The sequence below is a fragment of the Mustela nivalis genome (assembly GCF_964662115.1).
Source record: "Mustela nivalis genome assembly, chromosome: 6".
Lineage (NCBI taxonomy): Eukaryota > Metazoa > Chordata > Mammalia > Carnivora > Mustelidae > Mustela > Mustela nivalis.
The window spans coordinates 149,788,726-149,810,955 of record NC_139025.1 but is presented as its reverse complement, the minus strand read 5'-3'; the positions used below and the strand labels follow the sequence as shown (position 1 = coordinate 149,810,955).

Below are 22,230 nucleotides of genomic sequence, written 5' to 3'. Positions count from 1 at the left end.
TGTAAATATCGAACCTGGGATTTTGGAAGGGAGTGTCCTTCAGCCCAAACTTTCCATCAGGCACAAGCTCCTTTTCTGGGGCAGGGATCCTGGGCCAAGAGCTGAGTTCCCTCCACTCGGTGCTCACCGCCAACCTGGCAGAACGGAGAACGCCTTCCTGCTGGGGTTTGGGAAGGGGCTAGAGGGTCCAGTGGGACGTCTCGGTGGCCTCCCCAGCTGAGAACAGAGCCCAGGTTTACAAAATGATCTTTGGTAGAGGTGTCTGGAAGCCGAGAGTCCCGGTGGAAAGGCCCGCTTGTCAGAAAGGGCCATCAGGTGTTTGGGGTGACAGCCGAGTCCCTGGGCAGGCAGACGGCCAGGTGCCTGGCTTGTGGCTGGTGGGAAACAGGGGGCCACTGTCTCCCTGGGGCAGACGCTCGGGTTCTGTAAATTTAGTCCCGGGGTCTAGTCAAGAGTAAGTAAGAAAATGGATTACTGGAGAAAATAAAAAAACCTCATTCACTTTTTTCTTTTTCTTTAAGATTTTTCAAGTAATGTCTGCCCCCAACACAGCACTTGAACTCCCAGCTCTGAGATCAAGAGTCACACCTTCCCCTTATGGCCATCCTTCACCCACACTCCTTTCCCTTTCTTAGAGCATGAGCTCTGAAAAGCAGAGGATTCTTTTTCAGCTCTCATGTGGAAGGAATAATTATTTGCCTTTCCTCTGGAGAAGTTCCAGCCATTTTTGGCTTTCCTCCCTCCCTTCTTTCCTCTGTCAAACTCTGTCGTGGGTGCTGAGGAGGACGGAGGGATGGGCCCATGCGTATCCGCCCCCAGGGCTCACCGTGTGGGATGGGAGAGAAGATGTATGAATAAATCCTACAACCCACGAGGAAAGGTCTCCCTGGTTGAGAGAATTCTGGGAGCTGAGAAGATGCAGAAATCACTCTGTTTGGGAGGCCTGGGAGTGCTCTGAGGAAAAGGTAACATTTGAGCTGAGCCTTGATAGACAGTCAGGGACCCAATGGGAGAGGGAAAGGGCCTTCGAGGAGGGAAGGATCATATGAGCAAAGGCATGGGGAAAGGAGTACATCCAACTGGTGTAGGATTAAATGAAGTTACAAACAATGCGGGGCCACGGGGCCACATTTTGAAGGACCCCTGTAATTAGGTTAGTGAGTCACCTACACCTTCTGCAGGTGATGGGGAGGCTCTGGGGAGTGTGTGTGTTCAGGAATGTCCTGATCTGAGCTGTGTTTCAGAAGGAAACCGAAGCTTCTTCTCTAGCTGTCACTGGCCCCCACCTCTGGAAAGTCTCACCAGGACCCCACTGTGGCCAAGTTCACCCTCCTCCATTAAAGCAGGATCACATATGGCCTGCAGCATTTGTCTGTCTCCACAAGGAGATGGTGCCTACAGGAGTGGGCACTGGGCGCATCCTTCCTTGGGTCTCCTGCGTCCTTCCTTGGGTCTCCTGCATGCCTGAGCACCGATAACTACATCCTCTAAAAATGACCCTGTATTGAAAGCTGCCCCCAAGCCAGCATGGTGCCCGACAGCAGTCTGAACAAAGATGTTGTCTCATTCAATGCTCACAATCATCCCGAGAGGGGGTCCTGGAGACGGAGGCTTAGAGCAAGTCAATGACTTCCCTCAAATGGCTGTGGGAGTGGCTAACCTGTTCTCTGCTTCCCACGTATATGCTAGCAATGGAGTTTGGTGCAGAGGGCAGAGCCTGTCAGGAGTCCATTCTCATTGTTCAAAGGCCTTTGACCATGTACGGACCCAGCCTTAAAGCATGGCTTCCGTTCACAGACATTTGCCGAGTTCCTCCCACGAAAGGAGTCTTCCCATGGATGGGGTTAAGCTTTAGAGTTGGGGCAGAGCACCCAGCCACCTTGGGGCTGTAGAACAAGGCTGAAAGCCCTGAAGAGCTTGCTCTCTGAGCCCCTCACAGACCCCCTCTGACTCTCAGCTTGTTCCAGAAGAGTTGGCCAAGAGCCGTGAGCCCGGGCATGACCTTCTGCTTCTTCCCCCGTTTCCTCCCCTTCCAGCTGTCTCCAGCATGTCCCCAGTGCTCGGCCAGCCTTCTCTGGCTGTGCCACTCTGCCCTGCACAGCTGTCAGGATTATGGGGCCTAATAGCCTCCCGACAGGAAGCCAGCACAGCCGCCTTCCAGAAAGCACCTTCGAAGGACTCCCGCAGTCCTCTGCCTCGGGGCTCCTCACAGGTGCAGGTGCTTCTCCAAGTGTTTCTCCAAGGACATGGTCCTCACAAGAAATCCACCTTTCCTTTTGCATGGTTATTGTTTCAAATTCTTTTAAAAAGAATTGTGGTAAGATATGCCTAACACAAAAGTTACTGTCTTTTTTTTTTTTTTAGTAACTCCAATGGGGAACACCATTGGGGGGCTTGAACTCATGACCCAGAGATGAGGACTGACCTGAGATAAAGAGTCAGATGCTTTACTGACTGAGCCACCCAGGCGCTCCACAAAGTTTACCATCTTCACTATCTTTAAGTTCATATTTCTTACAGTTCTGTAACATGAGGTACGTTCATATGTCACATGACCCTGCCGCCATTATCACCATCTGCCCAGCTGAAACTTTGTGCCCCTTGGAAGACAACTCCCATTTTCCCCTCCCCCAGCTCCTGGCAACCACCATTCCACTTTCTGTCTCTACGAATTTGACTACTGCCTTTCCCTTTGAGGAGGAAAATCAATATCCCTATCTGTGCCAGTATGTAGAGATCTTTATGCACTATTCCATTTGGACAGGTCCCTTTTTTTTTTTTTTTTTCTGGAGTGCTCTCTATGGTCAAGGAGGCCTTCCCACACACAGGTCCCTGCCGGGCACTGCCTTTGGCATCCAGGAATGCCTGCGTCTTCCTGGGGTTGGGCTCTAAAGCAAAGGAGAAACCAGGTATGATTTAACATTTCTCTTGAAAATTCCCAAGAAGGCACCATGTTGGGGCCCCTCACACTCCCCCTCAATGAATCAAACACAATGGTCCTTTTTTCAATTTTGGGTTAATTATCTGAGCAGCGGACGCATTAGTGGGCTTGTTAGAAGGCCATGTTTTTGGAGCTGTACTTACATTAAAACTAGAACCAGGCTTGGCTCTTTAAGATGCTCGCACCATGAGAGGAACAAGGGACCCGAGGCTGATTCCGGGAGCAGCAAATTTGAGTCTCGGGCTTGCTGGGGCACAGATACACTGGGAGGGGGGGGCACCTGTAGACTTTCTTGCCGAAGGGTGCTCTCTCTCGGTAACTACCCCTGCACCATAACTCAGCCTCAGACCCCAGCCCTATCTGAGCTTTGTGGGAGCAGCGGGGCCCACCTTCCTGGGTGGGAAAATTCACCCACAGCTGCACAGACAACAGCCGTGCTAGGATGAGGCCCTGGGGCGCTCTGCTTCCTACTTTCTCCTACCTGGCCTGCGGGCTCTCCTCGAGGACAGGGCAGACTTCCCTCCTCCTTGTGTTTTCCCTCGGTGTCCCATAGAGAGCCTGGCACGCGGGATATTCTAATTATGGAAAACTGCGTCCTGACTTGGAAACACGTTCACACAAAAAGCAAATGGGCAAAATGTTACGTGCAATGCAACGCCATTCCGTTTTTGGGTGTATCTATTCATGGGGGGAAAAGACCTGAAGGAGGTACCTAAGTTTAACTCTGGTTATCTCTGGGTGTTAGGTTTAGAGTAGATTTTTATTTTCCCATGTCTAGTGTTTATAGTCCCTCAACTTTCTGGGATGGTAAAACGTGTTTCAGAGAAAAAGTGTTTCCAAAAATAAAAGGAAATTTTATATCCTTAAAAAAAAAAATCTACATTCAGGACAATGAACTCCCCAGTGACCAAGGTGGTAGCCAGTGGAGGAAGGGTGGGGTGGGGGAGGGGGAGGGCCTGGGGCTGGGGTAGAGGAGAGAAGAAAGTTCTCTGGTACTATAAAATTCTTGGGAATGGACTGACCGTCAGAATTTTCTTCTGTCGCAGTTAAGGGCTCAACAGACTCTGGGCCCGAGGTCTTCCCAGCTCATGACTCTCTTCCTAAGGTGCTCCTGGAGACTGTGAGCCAAGGAGCCCCCATGAGGTTCATAGGTATGGAATGCCAGAGTGAGCAAATCTGTATACTCACACCCATGCATGGGCCCCAGACTGAGAGACAAGCCTCTTTGCTTCTCTTTCTTACATTACATGTCTGGGTCCAATCTGAGAAATTCACCTTCTCTGTGGGCATGGACTAGCCAAGAAACCATGAACTTTGGAATCAGACGGTCACGAGTTTCAGCCCTGGCCCGATAACTTACCAGCCATGCCTCTGTTTCACCATCTACGGAATGGGAATATTAGACCTACTTCAAGCTTCTTGCTGCTTTGGGTCATGAGAAAACGTTTATATCCTTTCTACTCAACATATCCAGTCTCTGGTTAGCATAAAAGCACTGACCCATCAGAGAACACGTCGTTTATCTAACTTGATAAACTTCCTGTATGTCTCAGAGACGAAGCATGAATCCAAAATATAGTAACCAGTCAATGAAGGGTGTCATTGGTTGAACTGAGTTCCCCACCCCCCAAAAAAGATATGCTGAAGCCCTAACCCCCAGGACCTGTGAATGTGACCTTATCTGGAAAGAGGGTCTTTGCAGATATAATCGAGTCAAGGTGAAGTCATTGGGATGGACCTTTATTCCAGTATGACTGGTGTCTTCATAAGAAGTGTGAACAGGTGTGAAGACCCAGGCATGCACGGAGAACATTACTCAGAGGCAGAGATCAGAGTGGGCCAGCTCCTGGCCCAGGAACACCACAAACTGAAGGCCATTACCAGTAGCCAGGAAGAGGCAAGGATGGGTTCTCTCCTACAGGTTTCAGAGGGAGCATGGCTCTGAAGAGACCTTGATTTTGGACTTCTAGACTCCAGAACTGTGAGGTGATACATTTCTGTCATTTTAACCGCCCCCTTTGCGGTGCTTTGTTACAGCAGCCCTGGGGAAACCAATACGATAGGTAACTTTCTATTGTATTACGACTACAACTAAAAACACTTCTAAAAAAAGGAGACTGCCCTACCTTACTTGGTCGTCAACCTCAGGATGACTGAGATTTCTTTAGAGATTTCTTTACTTCTCAGGTCTAGACTAAATCTCTCCTGCCTTTTTTTTCTTAGTGGAGACGTGTCCTGCTTTGGGATTTTTTTTTTTTTTAATTTTATTTATTTGACAGAGAGAGAGACACAGTGAGAGAGGGGGCCCAGCAGTGGGAGAGGGAGGGAGAAGCAAGCTTCCCAATGAGCAGGGACCCTGATACAGGGCTTGATCCCAGGACCCTGGGATCATGACCTGAGCTGAAGGCAGAGGCTTAATGGACTGAGCCACCCAGCGCCCTCCTGTTTTGTTTTGTTTTGTTTTTTGGATTTTATTTTTAAGTAATCTCTACACCCATCGTGGGGCTCAAACTCACAACCTTGAGATTAAGAGCCGCAGACTCTATCGACTGAGCTAGCCAGGTGCCCTGGGATTGTTCTTGATGGATTTTTCTAGATCTTTCTCATCTTCCCTTTGAACCCAGTCTTTGTGACTTCCTTGGTTTGGCTCTTTGACCCTCCTGCCCTCATCAGGTCCTTCCATCTCCCCTTCCGCTCTCACTGATTGATGACGGTGGCTCTCTGTTTTTCTAGGGAGCCAGGAGAAGGGAGAAACAGCCCAGATCCTGGTCTGGAAACTGTCTTTTAATAACAAAAACCCAGAGGTGAACTTTTCTTTGAGGTTTCTGGTCCCGTCTGGACTCAGAGCATCTTTTCTCCTAGAATCCAGGTAGGACCAAGAAACACTGACGTTTCAACAGAGACACAACTCAGGCAGTTCAGCTGCCTTTGCTAGCTCAGAACCATCGAAGGTTCTCTTGGGACAGTTAGACTTCCTGGTTCCCCAGTCCCAGAAGGGGAGGACAGGGCATGGAACAGGACATGGAACAGGTGTGTGGAGGGAGCTCTGAGTCCAGCACCAGCTCTCCTTCCCCAGCCCACCTCCTGAAAGCACAGCCAAGTTGGTAGCAGTTAGAACATCTGAAAAGGAATTTCTTGCTGGTCCAGCCTTTGTAGCTGTGGTGCCCACAGGGGGCAGTCTACACATGGAAGGGAACGGAATGGCATCCTCTGGGATTACACAGTGCGGGGTGGGGGTGGGATGGGGGCTTGGTACAACAGGTCTTGCTGAGCCACCTGCTGTCGGCCCTGCCAGGGGACCTGCCCTGTTCCACTGCTAGCTTCCAGGTGGCACAAAGCACAAGGCTATTCTTGGGTTCCCCACTTGGCTGGGCAAGCAGAGGTAGTCACGTGACCACCCCACCCATCTCTGCAAAAGGTCAGGTTCTCAGATCCCAGGAATGCCCGGGGATATTCATGATTAACAACTGTTCTGCTTGGAGGGCATTTGCTCCCTGCCAGGTAGCTTGGTTTAGTGATGTCATTTTAACCTCAACACCTGAGGGGATCCACAAACTCATGAGGTCAGAGACGTTATACCTGATTTACAGATATGGAAACTGAGGCATGCAAGACTAATCAGCTCCGGCAAGGTCACACAGCTGGAGAATTGGAGCCCATCCACCTGACCCCCCCTCCTATGGGACAATGGCCTGGGAATAAAACATTGACGACCATGGGCTGGACCCTCCATCACAAAAGAGAGACAGGATAGGGTCCCAGGCTCCAGGGAGGCCCCCAGGGGGAGAATCTGAGACGCCAGGCACACAGGCGAGCTGGAGGGGAGATGCTGTTCAGTGTGGACGGTGAAGGCCGAGAAGCATTGCCCGCTGTGGTCTGCAGAGTCACGAAAGCCGGGAAACCCCTCTTGCTCTCTGTCCTAACCCCCTGGCCTGGCCCTCTTCCTCCAGGCCATAGGGAGTGCCAGGACCCCACAGCTTGAAAAAGGTAAAGGAAACAAGATGACAGAAGGCTCACTGTCCACGCTGAGTAGCCCAGTGATAGAATTTGAGGCTCCAAAGGTGGTAGAACCTAAAAATACAAATTAATTCCTAAAAGCAGCTGTTACCCCGGGATGCTCGAGTCATCATGAGCTACTAAGGGAAGCTAAGAAGAGGGTACTGGCGTGTGGAGAGCGGCCACGTCTCCCCGCAGCTGGGTCCCCTTGGTGGCAGAGCCCGAGCTGGCTCAGGTGGTGGCCGTGCTGACACTGCAGAGTCCCCGAGCCATGGCCAGGGTGAAATGGGGCTGCCGAGGGGGCCAGGACAGGCGGGGGCTGTTTTTAGACAAGGACCCAGTTCAGTGGGAGTTGGGTCCAAGTTCCAGCTCTGACACCAGCCCCTGCCAGACCCTTAGCTAAGCCACACATGTTCTTTTTTTTTAAATTTATTTTAATGCCAGGATGGTGAACATAGTCTTATATTAGTCTCAGGTGCACAATATAGTGATTCAAGTCTTCCATACGACCCTCGGTGCTCATCACGACAAATTTCATCCTTCATCCCAGCCCCGATGTCCCCATGCCTGCTCCCACCTCTCCCCTGCCCACCACCAGTCTGTTCTCTACAGTTCAGAGTTTGTTTCTTGGGCATCCGGGTGGCTCAGTTGGTTAGGCGACTGCCTTCAGCTCAGGTCATGATCCCAGAGTCCTGGGATCGAGCCCCGCATCGGGCTCCCTGCTCCATGGGGAGTTGGCTTCTCCCTCTGACCTTCTCCCCTCTCATGCTCTCTCCCCCTGTCTTTCTGTCAAATAAATAAATAAAATCTTAAAAAAAAAAAGAGTTTGTTTTTTGGTTTGCCTTCATCATGCTCCCCCCCCCCTTTTCATTTTTGCTCATTTGTTTTGTTTCTTCAATTCCCCATAGGAGTGAGATCATATGGTATTCGTTCTTCTCTGATTGACTTACTTCGTTCAGCATTCTAGTGGACATACTCCTTTCTAGGGCCCAGTTTTCTGATCTCTGACAAGAGTAGAAAGTCCCATATCAGTGGCTTTCAAAAGACACAAAAGTACAGTTGTTCTGATCAAATCTGACTTGGGGGGGACCCCTAAAGTCACTGTTCCTCTCTACTTACCTCTATGGCCTCTGTGGGGCATCACAGACAATGGCCACAGACTCCCTGAAGACAGTTCGAAAAGTACTGGCCTAAAGTCATTTGTCGGGTTAGCACACTTTTACTGAGTACCTGCCCTGTGCTGAGCATTTTCTAGGTGTTGGGGATAGAAGAAGATCAAGACAGATCATCTGTGTGATGGGCACTTGTCCCATGCAATTTTGATTTGGTGGGGGCTAGGGCAGGGGGAGTCAGACAACCACCAAGGAAACCAACCAACCAGCACTCTTTAGACAGAGGCAAGTGACAAAGAAAGTGCAACACAGGATTGCTGGGACATGGGGGTGGGCGTGTCTATCTTCTTCAAATTAGGTGGTCAAGAAAGGCCTCCTGGAGGAGGTGACCTTTGGACCTGAATGAGCCAACCTTGCAAAGCCAAGTAGGAAGAGCTTCAGGCAGGAGAGATTAGGAGGACAAAGATCCTCAGGTGGGGATGAAGTGGAAGATGCTGGAGGGTGGTGGGTGAGGGGAAAGTGAATTGGGATGCCGAGGGGGGAGGGGAAACAGGCTCCTGAAGGCCTATGGGCCAAGGAAGAGAACTGGGCTGTCTGCCAAGGGTAGAAGGTCTGAGAGCCTCTGCCGTGCCCAGAGGGCTGAGAAGTGATGTGCAAATAACCTGAAAGATTTCCATAAGCTTCTCAGCATTGTCATCCATGCTATACTTGCAGTTACGAAGGAGGGAGCTGGATGAGTTACAGTTTTCCAGCCACAGAACGTTGTGGGAGCCTTATTTGACATATGTGAGTTTTGCTGACCCCTGTGGGGACCCCTGGAGCCCCTAAGACATTGAGATAGCAGCTGGGGCTCCTAGGTGGAAGCGTGGATGGGAGGGACCAGGTGGGCAGGGGATGCAGTAGGAAGTGAGGGTCTAAGCTTGTGCTAGGTCTTCCCATGGTTAATAAAGCTCATTCCACCTCCAAGCCAGCCCTACAGCGTTCTCCTCTCTCAGGACGGGGTGTGGAGACAACTTATGCAATCAGATCCCCCCACACCAGGGGGACCCTCTCTGCTAAAAACATTCACGAAACAAGATCAACGGAAGCCCCTGCAGGCTGGGCTTAGGGAGGGAGAATCACAGAATGAGGCTACTTTGAGGGGAATTAACAGCCCAGAGAAGGGCGAAGAAGCCCCCCCCCCCCGGGAGGAACTGTGGGCAAGTGGGGTGCAGACGACACTCATGGGTGTAATGACAAGGACAGGGGACAGAGGCAAGCATGCAGACACTGCTCTTCCTCGCTCAGCTCCAGGGGCAGGGGTCATTCATAGAAATAGTCCCGACACTGGTGCCCCCTGCAGTCACAGGGCCAGTAGAGCACACCGGGTTAGGCCTCTGGTCCAAGGTGGGGAGGGGGGCTCCCATCCGCATCCCCCAGTGGACCATACCGAGTGCGCCACCTCCCTCCCATGATTTCGTTCAATGAAACTAAAATAAGCATCCTGCATGGTCAACCTTTAAAGAGAGGGTGGGAGGGTAGAAAGGGGAGGGAGGGGCCTGCCTGGCTCTGGGGCTGGAGAGGGCCTGCTGGATCAGTGACCCTGTTTGCGATTTAGGTTTTGAAGGGCTCCCCTGTCCCCAGGCTGCCCCTTGGGCCCTGGTGCAGCTGCCTCATTCCTGCCGCAGGATCAGAGCTGGCTGATTGCTTAGATCAGCATCTCTACAGACCCTTCATCCGCTCTAGAAAAGAAGAGCTCCCTGGAAAATTCAGTGTAAGAGACTCTCGGAGATTTCCAATATCCATCAGCATCTGGAGAATTCCTGCAGAATTCTGTTCTGTTTGACCCTCGGGGATGAGGCCCTTTTTACATGAAATGTCCTTTGACCATCCCTGAAACAGTTGTTCTGGGGAACCCACTTCTGGGAACCCTGGCCAAATGTACTTTGATTCAGGGTCAAGGACAACTATGGTAAGGAAGCAGGGCCCCTGTCTCAGGCAGGAAGGAGGAGACAGAGAAGCAGGCTGTGACCTCCTCATTCTCCTAAAGGGCAAACTGGGGGCAGAGGCTGTAGTTCTGCCTGCATGGAGGGGAAGGCAGGTGACCCCAACAGGCAGGGCTATAAGAAAGTGGCTTAGAACTGAAGGCACCCAGAGAACTGCTTGGGGCTTTACACTAGGAGTTCAGAAGCTGGGTTGCATTGGGATCACCTTGGGTGTGTTTGAAAAGCACAAATTCCTACCCTGCCCCCCAAGCAGAATCTCTGCAGGTGCATTAGGATTTAGGCATACTTGTTTGCCCAAAGCTCCTCCAATGCTTTCAATTCTAGGAACAGATTCTACTTCTGATGATGGCGCCTGGGGCCCTTTTTCAGTGTCTTGTCAAGCTGACAAACGTCCATTACATTCCTGAGTCATCCTAAAATCCAGGTGTTCCCCTGAGCCAGTTTGATAAGAGGTCAGAGGGAGGGTGGTTCAGGGGATGGGGAAGAAGGGAGCCCCGGAAGGGGAAGGTCAGGCCAAGGTCCAGGTTTGGTTGGGGGAAACCCCCTCCCTATGACCAAGGGGGAAGGTTGGGATAAGAAAGCCCAGGGGTTGTGAGGGAGAGGGGAGGCTGGGCTCCACATTGCCCTGGACATTTCTCTTATAAGGGCTTTCTTCTCCCAAGCATCCTGGGAACCAGCAAAGACCCTAGAGGCACAGAGTCAGAAGGTGGCCCTAGAGTAGACAGTGGGTGCCCAGGAGGAGGTCTGTCTATAGCTGGGTTCTTATGGGATGGCACAGTGTTTCTGTGAGCAGGCGCCTCCTTTTACTGGCTTGAATGTGACATGTGATGTGCAGGGAGGAGCCCCAGCAGCCCTGATGGGATCTGTGGCTCTGCTGAGAGCAGCCTGAACTCCTCTCTGGGGCTCAGGTGCCTCATCTGTATAATGAAGGAGGCGGGTGATTCAGTCCCCTGCGTCCCTTTCTGATTTAATGCTTCATGACTCTGAAAAGCAGATGCTCAGGGAAGCGTGGCAATTCTCAAATCCACCCCTATGGCTAGTGACTTTCAAGGAGGCCTTAATATATTCTAAGTTCAACTCTGTGTGGTCAAGCAAAGGCCTTGCTGTTCAGGTGGGAAAATGGATGCGCCCTGCACTGAGATAAGTATCCACATTCCTGATCCGGACTGGGTCCTCTTCTTGGCAGCTTGGGCTTTCTCCCTTCTGGTGTCTCACCCACACCTCCAGCTCCCAGGGGGGCTCCCTCCTCCCGGTTAGCACAACTCAGCTGCTATGACTGCAGTGCCCTCTAGAGGGCGCTGCTGTCAGCGCTGTGACCTGAGCCAGGCGCCCAACGGGAAACACAGGGCCCCGCTGCTTCCGCCCGGCTTGGGATGGAGGCGTGGCCAAGTGGAGGGCCGCCCATCTGAGTATTGGTGCTCTTCTTGTCAAGCATCCAAAGGAACTTCAGAGTGTGAGGGTCTGCTCATTCATCCATTCGGCCTGCCTGCGTGTGCCAGGCCCTGGGTTAGGTGTAGCGCACACCAGATACGAAAGATGCCTGCTTAGGCCTCACAGGTGCTCCTCCCATCCCCACAAGTCACCTTCCCAGAAGTAACTTCTCCCTGGATCTTGCTCTGTGAAGACAGGCCTTAGGATGCCCATTTTACAGAGAAGAAAACCGAGTCTCAGGGAGGCAAAGCGATATACCCACGTCATGCAGCCAGGCAGTGCCCAATTCAAGTGGCTGCAAGCCCAGCTTCTCCCACTGCCCCGACTGTAGGATGTGTTCTCTCTGGAGCACACCCCTCCCCCTTGCTGGGAGCTGTGTGGGGTGGGGGAATGTGCTGACCCACATGCCACCCCCCACCAGAACGCACTACTGTGGCAATCGTGCCCTGAACAGCAATCTTCTTTGGTCTCGCTATCCCACGTCCACACCTGCTGGTGTGATTTTCCAGAGCGGGACCTCGAAAAGCCTCCAAGACAATAATAGCAGTTGCTATTTTATTGTTGGTCTATTTTGTGCCAAGTCCCTTATTCGCTTTATCTTGAACCCCCTCAACCATCAGAGGAGCCTCATTTCACAGATCTGGAAAGTGAGGCTCAGAGGAGGGTAATTGACTTGCCCAAGGGCACACAGCTGGGATTTCAACCTATGACGGGGCTGCCAAAGTCCACGTTCTTTCTGCTTTACCACTGGGGCCTGGCTTCTTGTTTTCTTTTGTTGCCGGCTCTTCACCGCCTGCCAAACCCTCCCTTCTTGCCCTCCTACCCCCAGTCTTCTTGCTGGTTCACACAGCATGCTTTGGTGCCATAGCTAAATGAAGCTCTGGAATAGGACTTCTCGATCTTGGCATTATTGACATTTTGGGCTGGATCATTCTCTACTGGTAGGAGGAAAGTGCTGTCCTGGGCATTTTCAGATGGTTACAGCATCCCTGGTCTCTACCCACTAGACACGAGTACGTCACCCCTTCCCCATGGCGACAACAAAAAATCTCCCCACATAAGGTCAGATGGTCTCTGGAGAGCAAAAGAACTCCCCAGTTGAGAGCTGCCGCTTTATAGGAATGTGGGGTTGGGGTCAAGTTGATTATAGCCCGTCCTCCTCAATAGACTAAGAGCGGCTGGAGGGCAGGAAGAGCTAATTGTTTACCCACACCTAGTGCAGTGTCTGTAACATGTAGCAAGTAGTACAGCAGGAAGAATGAATGAATGCTTTCCATGGATATGGTATGTTTCAGGGTGAGGGCCTGAAGGCCTAAGTTTCCATCCAGATCTTCACTGGTCTGTTCTGGGCTAGCCTGGGGCAAGCACTTTTCCCCTTCTGGGCCTCCATTCCCCTTGTGATGTCTTACAGGAGGATCATCACAGGCCCCAAAGGTCCTGGACATCCATGGTCTGGGAACCACGATATTCCAGCTCAGAGGCCCAGAGTCTGGGGGCTGAGGAGGGGTTGTCCGCCAGGCTGGACATTACACCTCTGTCTAGTTCTCAGTTTCTCCTTCGGACCCTTGCTCCTCAAGCCAAATCCATCACACAGAGACGAACAAGCCCTCCCATCCCCAAAAGCGGCCTGATGCAGGAGAGGAGGCTCCTTTTTTTGGGTGTGTGTCTTAGAAGGGAAAACACGTAACCTCAAAGGTAACCAAATATCCAGATCGTGAGGGCTAGCATCGCACACCCCAAACCCACCTATTCATGAGCTTAACAAAAAGCTTCTTTAGGATACACTGTAAGGCCATTGAGAGGGAGAAAAGTCGCCTCTCACAAGCCCAGGCCAGCCCGCAGGGCCCGCCCTCCTAGCGTGCACTCACACACACACACACACACACACACACACTCAGCCGCTTACAAGGAGGCTCTGAGTTTTTAAAAGTAAACTCCACGGTTTCCGTTCTTGCCCTGGATTCAACTTTTGAAAAAAGGAACCGTTTTCCCGTTCTCCCTCCAAATTCCCCCTCTCTCTGGTCCTCCCTGTGCCTCACTCCGCTCTCCCTCTCTAACCCTGCCCCTGCCCTGCACCCCCCCACCCCCCCCCACCCCCGCCCAGCTGCTCCTCCACTATAATGTTGACTCCATTTCCAACCACGCCCAGGGGCCCAGGCCTCCTCTCAGGGATGGGGGTGTCCTATCTGGTCTGGGGGAAGAAAAGCAGCCGGGGGAGATGCCACAACCCCCTTTCACTCCATAGAACAGAGCTTTCTCGAGGAAGGAGGGCAGGACTGATGCTCCCATCAAGGTCCCCAACATGGCCAAGAGGCCCACCTGGTGATAGCAGAAGATGTTCTCCCTCCCATAGGGGTGCCTGGGTGGCTCAGTGGGTTGGACGTTTGACTCTTGATTTCAGCTCAGGTCATGATCTCGGGGTCCTGGAATCAAGCCCCGAGAGAGGCTCCACGCCCAGCAGAGTCTGCTTGTCCCTCTCCCTCGGCTTCTCCCCTGCTCACTCACACACAGGTGAGCACGCTCTCTCGCTCTTTAAAAATAAATAAATAAAATCTTAAAAAAAAGATGTATCCACCCATAGACTCCCTTTCTCGGTGGGGGGGGGGGGCATTGGCCCTGTCACGCCTCCTGCTCCACTCGCAAGCAGGACTCATTGCTTCCTCTCTGCGTCTGGGTCCTCTTCCTTGAACTTGCCTTTCACTACTACCCCCCCCCCCGCCCCCCGCGCCCGACTTCTACCCCCTGCTGCTCCCACTCCTGAGACGTTTACAGGTCCAGTCCAGGTGTTAGCATAGGGACAGCAAGGAGGCCCCAGCACCTGTCAGCTGGAACCATGAGGCAGGAGTTTCTCAGAGACAAAAACATTATCAGGATTGGTGTCTTTCAAACTTTTTTGACTGCAACCCGCAGTAAGAAATTCATCCTATAAACATCAAATTTGTATATATTGTGTATATATCTATGTATTATAATCACATAGACACTTATTTAGGATTGCCAAATATAAAACAGAAATAGAAGTTTCTGGAAAGAACACTTACTTTTATTACATGGGAGACACTATGAAATTACTCTTTCTTATGTCATTCCACCCCCCTAAATCGGTTTTACAACCTGCAGATGGAGATACTCAGTGCTAGATGTGTCCGCTGGAGCAGAGACAAAGAGCAAGGCTCCAAGCAGGGGCCCATGGGCCTCCCCTGGCTCAGCTGAGGCCCTCCTCGGGCCCAAGAAGAAGGAGCTTGGAAGGAACTGGGTTCTAGGAGCCAGCATGAAAAAGATCCACATGAAAAGTTAGGACACACAGTCTTTTACTACTACAGAATATTCTCAATTAATACTCTCCCGAACTTACAGTTTGTGACCCCAAGGGGGCCTAGAAGCCGCTAGAGGAAAGGAATTAAGGTTTCTGGTGCCTGCTGAGAGCCAGACAAGGCCCTCTTCAAAATCATGCTGCCAGTAAGTGGCTGAGTTGGGATTCGAACCCAGGTCTGCCCTGCTGGGCAGGCTCCCCCCCCACCCCCGCGGCTCTCCCCCACCATCCCAGGAGTCAGGGCTCTTTTGGAGTTCCCTCTCCAACTGGGGAGTTGGACATCTGTTCTGGGCATGTGGGGATGGAGGACCCCCCCCCCCATTCAGCGTGCAGGGGTGCGGCTGCCTGGCATGTGGGTGTGTGGGAGATGGGGAGCAGGGGCAAAGCCTGTGTGTGGGAGTGAGAAGGGGCCTGGAGTCAGGTGTGGCTCCAACAGCACACAGTTCCGCCACTCAAGTCGCAGAGACTCCCTGAAGATACGTAATAATATTTCTATCATCTCCCCCTCTGGGTTCTTTACTCCCATAAATTTTTTAAAGATTTTATTTGTTTTTATTTGACAGAGAGAGAGAGACAGTGAGAGAGGGAACAAAAGCAGGGGGAGTGGGTGAGGGAGAAGCAGGCTTTCCGCCGAGCAGGGAGCCAGATGCAGGGCTCGATCCCAGGACCCTGAGATCATGACCTGAGCTGAAGGCAGATGCTTAACAACTGAGCCACCCAGGCGCCCCTCTTTATTCCTATATTGAAAGAAGGGCTTTCAAATTATAAAGACTCCCAATTTAAGTAAGATTTTCCTAGAAAATTCTAGGAAAAGAAAAATATCTACTTAGAATTCAAATTAGTGATAATAATAATAAATGATATCAGTTCTGGAGTACTTGCTTGCGTAACCACAGCAACTGTTTTATGGCCAGCAATGGCCAGACCAGCAATGGCCAGCACTGGGCACAGAGTTACTAGGTGGCGCTCAGTAGTTACTGGAGAATGAATGAAGGGACCCAGGGACACGCTGGAAATTGCACATACATGCATCTCATTTAAACCCAATTTGATGTAACCCGAAAAATTCCAGCATTTCCCTGAGAGATATTTTCTTTCTTTTCATAATTCCTTCTTCCAAAACTTTTGAAATTGGAGGGATCCTTGCTTCTGGGTGTAGAGACACCTCCTCCTTCGGGTTTTCTCCCTGATTGCCCTTCTATTCTTGGGCAGTCTCTTCCAGGTTCAGTGATGGCCAGGCCAGCGCTCCTATACTGATCCCAAGCCCCCCCTAACCCACTCTGCCCAGGGGTACAGACGATCTTCCCCTTGGCAACCCAGAGGCAAGGAAGGAACCAGGACTGGAGCCCAGACTTCTGGATTCTTAAATCAGGGCAAGCAACCGACTAGAGCCTCAGAAAATCCTGATTCTAGTCCTGCCCTTCCCCTAAGTCAGGTGTGACCTTTAGAAAGTCATCACACCTTTCCGGATTCACTTTCTTTTGAATATCTTTCCAAGGTCCAGGGTTCCCCCAAACTGACAGATACCCACCCACCGCAGTGTCCGGGACCTGAAACACCTCGCTAACCCATTCAGCTCTCCATCCTACTTCCTTTTCTCCTGGCAGCCCACTCCTGACAGAATTGGAATGTACACACCAAGCAAAATGCTGGGACCTGGGGATCCTTAGCGGTGAGACCCTACAAGAATCCTACCAGAGCCCTGCTCACGACTGCAAGGAGCAGAATGATGGAAAAGTTTGGGTTGGAGTCTTCCAACAGGAGACAAGCCCCTCCCACCGTCACCCCACAGTTTGCTCTGGCTTGGAATGCAGATTCGGTAAAGGACAACCATCCACCCAAACCCCAGGGTTTGAAAGACTCCACCGTGGTGGGCTTCCACTGCAGAGGAACCCAGAGAAGGCAAAGCTGTCCCTGGTCATGTGTCCTCATTTCCCCTCCTCTTCCTTGAGAGATGCCCCTACCTAGTGGCCCGGTCCGAGTTTGTCTCCCTCGCTGGCAGCTCAGTGGCCCTGGGTTCTGCCAGTTCCCCTCTTTCCCCAGCTTTCCCCCGTTCCTGCGCTCCTGGAGTAGGCCAAGTGGCCAAGGAAGTGGGAGCAGCGGGTTCTCTCAGCCCCTGCTTGGGCACCTGCCCTGTACCCGACACACTGCCCATGCCCAGCCACCCTGCCCAAGGGCCTCGTCCTTCCCACGGACAGCCCAGGCCAAGGCTCGGAACCATGAAGCAACTCCTCCAGCTCAAGGGTAGCCCGGGGATCTGAACCCACATTTCCCCGAGTCCAAAGCCGCACCACCGAAGCGCGTTCCAGACTCTAGGACTTGCAAACACATGGGAATCGGGAGTAAAAGCTCCCCTGTTCTCTGTTCCTTAATTTCGGGGGACCAGCAGACAACAGCCCCTCGTCACGTGTTCCTTCGCCCCATGCACGCTGCGTCCGCAACAGCACGAAAGTTTGCTCAACTCCGCGGGCGGACGCGGCGGTCGGGAAGCCGCAGCGCACGCCTCCCCCCCAGGGGACACTGAGGCAGCGCAGCCCCCGCGCGCGGAGTGGCCAGCGGCCGGGGGACCCCGGGAGAGCCTCTCCCCGGAGGGAAGGGGACAGTTACCTTGAAGAGTTGGACGCCCTTCGTAAGAACTTCGGTGCCACACAGCTGGCGGGGCGGCCGGGGTCTCGCGGGGCCGGGAGGCCCGGGGCTGGCGGCGCCGCGGGGGAGACGCTCTGCGCGCGCGCCGCGCACCCCTCCTGCCGCGGGCGTCCTGTCCGCAGGTCCCCTCAGGCGGCGGCCGCGGCGGCAGCGGCTGGGTTGCGGAGTCCCGGCTGGCCGAGGCAAGGGCCACTGCAAGGTGCCCGGAGCCCCTGGCGCCCGCGTCAGATGCCGGCCGGCGAGCGCGCGGAAGGAGAGACCTGGAGCGGCGCGGCAGCGTCCTCAGCTCTGCGAGCCCCCTCTCGAGCGGCGGGGAGGTAGGTGGGCGGGCGGGCGGGCGGGCATGGCGCGTGGTGACACATACATAGGGGCGGGCGGGGGAGGGGAGGGCGGTGGCGGGGGGGGGGGCGACGCGGAGGGAAACCCCACCCCCGGGGGACCCGAGGGGCGGCCGGCGGGGGAGGGGAGGGCGGAGGCGTCTGGAGCGCGCTGGACCCCGGCTCCGGACCGGCGCGCCGCGGGGGAAGCCGCCCGGGGCGCAGGGCGCGAGAGGAGCCGGCAGCCCCTGGGCCCGCGGGAGGCAGCGGCGCGGGAAGGGCTGCAATGCGGTCGGCGGCTCCGCAGTCCGAGGGGCCCCGGAGGGCTGCGCCGGCACCCGCGCGGGGACCCGCGCCTGCATCCGCGCCGGCACCCGCGCCCGCACCCGCGCCTGCGGTGGCCGGACGGGGCTCCCTGGCGACCCGCGCTGGGTGTGCGGCCGACGCCCGGCGGGAAGCGAGAGGGCACGGCGCGCCCCCTGCTCCCGGGCCACGGTTTGGAAGGACCCTCGGGAGGAACTGGCTGAAAGTTTTTGGGGATGGGGTGCGCCGGGATGGCAGGGAAGACGGGGAGAGAGGAGGTTTTAGGGGACCGCGGGGAGGCGTGCTGGAGACGGGGAGCCAGTCTCAGGGCAAAAGGCTGAGTGAGGGTCTCTTCAAAGTCCCGGAGAGGCCAAGGACATCTCTCGAACGAAGCAGGAATTCTCCAGGACTTCTGGAGCTCCAGAGACCACCCTCTTTAATACTATTTTTCCCAGCCGAAAGAATAAGAGAACCAAAAGCGTTTGAACACTTTCCGTGAGCTGGTTGCTTAACATACATTAATATCTCACTTAATTTCCCCAAAAGCCCAATGAGGTAAATATTAGGATTCCCCCACACACCCCAAAGATGTGAAAACGGAGGCTCAGAGAATGAGGGAGTTACCTATTTAAGGCGGAGTCTGAATTCAAGCCCAAAGTCATGCTCTCTCTGCTACACAGGCTGCTGGCTTAGCTACAGCAGTTCGGGGGGGACCCGGGCTGGTTGGTGGTCTTCAGAGCCCTTAAGGAGGAAGCCGGCTGGGCTTGATGCTAAGATTTAGCCGCCCAGGTCGGTGTGGTAGAAGCGGCTTGACGCCCTCACTGGGCATGGACTGAATGAGAAAGAGCAAGAAGCCGGGTCTCTGTGGGCTGTCCATTACAGTGATAATAGACTAAGCTTTTTCTTGATTAAAAGGCATGGAAGTGCTTCCGTTTCCCAGAGGTGATAACTCTGGAATTGTGTGGGTGTTTTGCTGGCCATCTCTGCTAGGGGGCAGGACTGGCCCTGGCCCAGCACCTTCTCCTGCCGGTTGTCTGCACTGGGCAGTGAAGCCTGGGGAGGGCATAGTTCCCACTCCACCCGCTGGTGCCCAGGAGCTGTGGCTGAGGTGTTCCACTGGTGGGCAGTTCTTGGCTTCACTGTTGTTCTACCTGAATCTTTTGGTTCCTCCTGGTCAGGTCTCCAAGTTACGGAGCACCTCGGGCCCTTCTGACATGATGGTGACCAGAGAGCCCCTCAGGGGGAAACAGTATTTTGTCCCTCAGACAAGGAAGTGGGATGAAATCTTACTAGTTACTGGCCCCCAGTGCCTGGATCAGGGGAAATGACTCTTCTAGAAAAAATTCCTTAGAATTCCAACAGGAGTCGTGGTACTCATGCCGGTATTTACTTGATGCTCTAGGTGAGAACACATCACACCCTCATCTGTAAGACAGGGTCATATCTGACTTACATCCCAGGACGTGTGGGATTAGCGAAGGACCATTCAATTCCAGGACGAATATTAGTAATTAATATTTGTAGTGAAGGAAACAAATGCTTATTGATCACCTAGTTTTGTAATGAGGCTAAGAAACATACAATGGGCATTTTTACACACCAGACACTGTTCAATACAACAGCCTTGCAGGTGGAACATGGTTCCCATTTTACACACGAAGAAACTGAGACTCACAGGCCCCAGGTAGTGAATGAGTGCGGGTTAGCATGAAGTCACACTACTGCACCTTCAGGCTGCAGCAAACCCAGGATGATTAGGAAGTGGACAACGTAAAGACCACATTCAGGAGATCAAAGGATGTTAGTCCGAAAGCCCTTGGTGGCATATGGACCCTCCCCTGTTCAGGGCTCTTCCTTGTGTAGTAACTTCTGATGCTGGTCATCCCTCCGCTGCTCAAATACTTAATGCCTTTTCCAGGCTGCCTAACCCTTTCTGCTGTCACAGGCGACCTTGAACCTCTCGCTGCTTCCAGTGTGGTCTATAGACTAGCAGTGTCAGCTGGGCGCTCGCTCACAGTGCAAAATCTCAGGCCTACTGCAGACCTTCTGACTGAGAAGCTGTGTTTTAATAAGATTCCCCTTATTATCATATGCCTTCTGAAGTTTAAGAACCCCTGTGTTGGCCTCATTCAGCAGGTGCCACTCATCCAGTCACGAAATCACAGAATAAGGGTCTCAGAGCTGGGAAAGGGTCTTTAGCGAACTTTGAGGACCACGTCCTCCCTGACTGGGATATACGCTCTGTGTGAACATGCCCGTGGATTTGACTCCCTTCTGAGTCGGCCTCCTATTTTCACGTGGTTCTAATACTTAGGCAGCTCTCAGATGTCGTAGAAGTGCTTACTGGTTCCCATACTACGGATTCAGCAGTGAACAGAACAGGCCCATTTCTACATCCTGGCCTTGTCCCCCAGACCTCCTTCCACATGGCAGATGTTTTTGCATTTAAGATCAGGGATTGCCTTGCTCTCGCCCTCCCCCTTTTCTCCTTTAGGAACCGGGAATCTCCACTTCACTATGTTCTTCCTCATTTTTCTCCATCAGTGGAAGCTACTTGCTCGTACCAATCTTCCCCTAGCGTGTCTGGACTGCCTTGTCCTGTGTAGAGTGATTCAGACCTAAACACAGTCCTATTAGGGGACTCAGCCCAGGGCAGGAGCTCACCTCCTTCAATGAGGTACTATGCTTCTGTTAATGCAGCCTTCCTTTATGTGCTTTTCTGCAGCCTCATCATGGCTCATTCTGAGTCTGTAGCCAATTCAGATCTCCTTTCCACAAGTACTGAAGGGGCCCAGTGTTTTCTAATGCAAGTGTCGGACTTTATCATTCTTGGCGGCGGACTTTCTGCAAAGCTGACCAATGTCCCACTTTCGTGTCTTCACTTATCCTGGGGCTGAGTTCTAGAGCAGGACACGATGTCATGGCTCCATATTCCAATGACAATGGCTGTGTCATGCATTACCCCAAGCCTTAGTGGCTTCAAGCGATGAGTCTTTTAATATCATTCATGGGTTCTGAGGGTCAGGAATTTGGGAGAAGCATGGCCAGTCATTCTGCCTTAGGTTATCTCATGGGGTTGCAGTCAGGTGTCAGCTGAAGGCTTGACTGGGGCTTAGACGATATGGATCTAAGATGGCCGGTGGGTCGGTGTCGGCTGCTGGCCAGTGGCCTCAGCTCCTGTCCATCTCACCTGCCAGGGGAGTCACCTCATGACATGGATGGCAGCTGGCTTCTGCCACAGCAAGTGATCCAGGGGCTGAGTGGGAGCTGCAGTGCTCTGATGTCCTAGCTTTGGAAGGCACACACTGTCACATCTGCCAGATTCTCTTGGTCACATGGGACCAGGGGATGGGGATTGCTGGGAAGCATCTTGGAGGTTGGCTTCCAAGTGCCATTCAAGTGGCTCTTAGAGGATGGCCAGTCCCCCAGTTCACCTAACTGTAGCACCACAAGTGCATGTTTCTGTCCCTTAGTGGGGCACCGTGTACGAATCTTGCTGAGTCCCAATTTGCAGATTTCCTCTGAGGCATCCTTTGGATACGCCTGTACAAGCAAGCAGCGTATCCTGCTCTCTGGGACAACACATCTGTCCCAGTTTTTGCAGGACAGTCTTCAGCATCCCATTCTTCCTGGTACAGTCAAAGATTGTTGCTTTGCTGAGCTGTGTCACACTTCTGGTTGATCTTGAAACTTGAGGACAGTCAAAAAGCATCAGATCATTTTCATGAAAGGGCTTCCTGTCTCTCTCAAGCAACAAAACAGAGTGGAAGAGGAGGTCCCCTGTGTCTTCAGGAGCCTTGGAGGTGAATCCCGGTTCTGGCAAAAGAAGGTGGGCAAGTTTCTTAACCTCTCTGGGTCTCGGTTTTCTCATCTGTGAAACGGGATTGTATGGAACTGTAGAATGAGAATAAGGGATGTCAGTCAGTGCCTAGCGAGTGATCTGGCTCAAGATGGTAAATTTTCTTCCCTTTCCTCCGCACTACAATCTGATGTTCCCAAGCAAGTATGGGCTGCTCTCTGGGTTCATAAAGGAATCTGGAAAACTTGCCTCCTCGGAGCGTGGCAATAATAAATACTATATGTCATGTGTGTAGAAAGGTTGGGATCCTTCCTGGAAGCCAAAGGCCATAGAAGTATGATATGGAAAAGTGTTCTTATTGCCAAACCGAGAGGGGGAGTGGTCTTC

At 52.8% G+C, this 22,230-nt stretch overlaps 1 protein-coding gene and 1 long non-coding RNA gene across 5 annotated transcripts in view; one reads left to right on the top strand and one right to left on the bottom strand.

Annotated features, from left to right (window-relative positions):
- ACAN (aggrecan) overlaps positions 1 to 17,473 on the bottom strand; it is a 60,486-nt gene extending 43,013 nt beyond the window's left edge. For all 4 annotated transcript variants that reach the window (XM_082736051.1, XM_082736053.1, XM_082736052.1 and 1 more), the window contains exon 1: positions 17,386 to 17,473. The gene's annotated coding sequence lies outside the window, so the exon portion shown is untranslated. The remainder of the gene's footprint in view (positions 1 to 17,385) is intronic.
- Positions 17,474 to 17,580: 107 nt separating this feature from the next.
- LOC309867318 overlaps positions 17,581 to 22,230 on the top strand; it is a 102,039-nt gene continuing 97,389 nt past the window's right edge. The window contains exon 1 of the long non-coding RNA XR_014313108.1: positions 17,581 to 17,741. This is a non-coding gene — a long non-coding RNA (uncharacterized lncRNA). The remainder of the gene's footprint in view (positions 17,742 to 22,230) is intronic.